At 34.6% G+C, this 1,877-nt stretch overlaps 1 long non-coding RNA gene across 1 annotated transcript in view; it reads left to right on the top strand.

The window, feature by feature from the left end:
* LOC107615166 overlaps positions 1 to 1,877 on the top strand; it is a 22,089-nt gene that overhangs the window by 14,197 nt on the left and 6,015 nt on the right. The gene's annotated exons all lie outside the window — the stretch shown is intronic.

Genomic DNA, 1,877 nt, shown 5'->3' with positions numbered 1-1,877 from the left:
CACAACAAGTAACTTTTAATTTATGCTCTACTGGTTATTCACAATTCAACTGATAAACATAATTGACTTCCTGACTAAGATTTACAAGATAACCATAGATTGCTTCAAACCAACAATCTCCGTGGGATTCGACCCTTACTCACGTAAGGTATTACTTGGACGACCCAGTGCACTTGCTGGTTAGTAGTACGCGTTGTGAAAAGTGTGATTCACAATTCGTGCTCCAAGTTTTTGGCGCCGTTGCCGGGGATTGTTCGTGTTTGAACAACTGACAGATTATTTTGTTGCTTAGATTAGGAAAAATCTTTCCTTTTTTTGATTTAGAGACTTTTATTATTTATCCCTTGTTAAAATACTTTAAACTTATAGCTCAGTTATTTAGAACGTGGTGTTTATGTTCATGATAATTGGCTATCATATTTTTTTAAAAACCTTTTTCAAAAATAATTTTTTTTATTAAATCCTGTGCCAAACTTTAAGTTTGGTGTTTTCAAAAATAATCTTTCTTAAAATTTTTGAAGGTCCCATAACTCATTTGGCTAGAGCGTTAATCTGTGTTCTTGGTAATTGGGTTAGAATCTTTTATACTCTTTTCAAAACCTTCTTTTTCAAAAATATTTTTTCTATTAAATCTTGTGCCAAACTTTAAGTTTGGTGTTTTCTTGTTGATTTCCCTTTGATTTTCGAAAATTTTGGTTTGGTTTTCTAAAAATTTTAAGTTTGGTGTTCTTTCTTCATGTTCTTGTGTTCTTGTGAATCTTCAAAGTGTTCTTGAGTTTTCCTTGTGTCTTGATCTTAAAATTTTAAGTTTGGTGTTCCTTGGTGTTTTCCCTCCAATATTTTCAAAAACAAGGAGCATTAGATCTAAAAATATTAAATCTTGTACTATCTTATTGTTTTTCTCTCTCCTCACTAAATTCAAAAATATCTTTTCAAAATATCTCTTCTAACTTCCTAACTTCTTATCTTTTCAAAATTTGTTGCAACTAACTAACTAACTTTTTGTTTGTTTCTTAACTTTTTCAAAACTACCTAACTAACTCTCTCTCTCTCTAATTTTCGAAAATATCCTCCCTCTTTTTCAAAAATCTCTTTTTTTTTATTAACTAATTAATTTTAATTTTTTTTTACGAAAAAAAAAATTTTTCAAAATTCAAATTCTTTTTAGTTATTTTATTTTATTTAAGTGTTTACTTCTTATAAAATGAAATAAATAAAAAGATAAATCAGTCCAAGTTATATCCATACATCCATCATGGACATAAGTGGAAATGAACAGTCCAGGAGGACTCTAACAAAGCAGCTAGCTGAATTCAAAGACAGGTTACAGGAGACAAGGATAGCTAATATACAAATGGACGAACAGTTAAAGCAAACAAAGCAGCATCTATCAAGGCAAATAGCAGAAGAATGCCAAGCAGTTCAATTAAGAAGTGGGAAAACATTAAATACCCCACCTCAAAGCATCAAAAATTCAAGAAATGAGCGACCCACCAAAGATTCACCTGAGGACAGTAAGAGCCCAGGGAAAAATAATTCTGGCACTAAAACGCCAGAAAATGGGTGGAAGGCTGGCGCTGAACGCCCAGACCATGCCCAAAACTGGCGTTCAGCGCAAGAAACAAGGCAGGATTGGCGTTCAACGCCAGAAATGGGCAAGAATCTGGCGTTGAACGCCCAAATGGGGCAGAATCCAGCATTGAACGCCCAACAGGGGCACATTTCTGGCGTTCAGGCGCCAGGAACAGACAGTGAGCTGTCGTCTAACGTCACTCCAGCTTCTGACTCTGGCATTCAATTGCCAGTGAGGGATCAGACACACACAAGTGCTGACAACAACCCCTCTAAAAAGGCTTCTTTAACCACTAAGGTTGAGG

This window comes from Arachis ipaensis, chromosome B09 (genome assembly GCF_000816755.2).
Source record: "Arachis ipaensis cultivar K30076 chromosome B09, Araip1.1, whole genome shotgun sequence".
In the NCBI taxonomy this organism is placed as follows: Eukaryota; Viridiplantae; Streptophyta; class Magnoliopsida; order Fabales; family Fabaceae; genus Arachis; species Arachis ipaensis.
The sequence above is the reverse complement of the archived record's forward strand: the minus strand, read 5'-3'. Positions and strand labels throughout refer to the sequence as shown.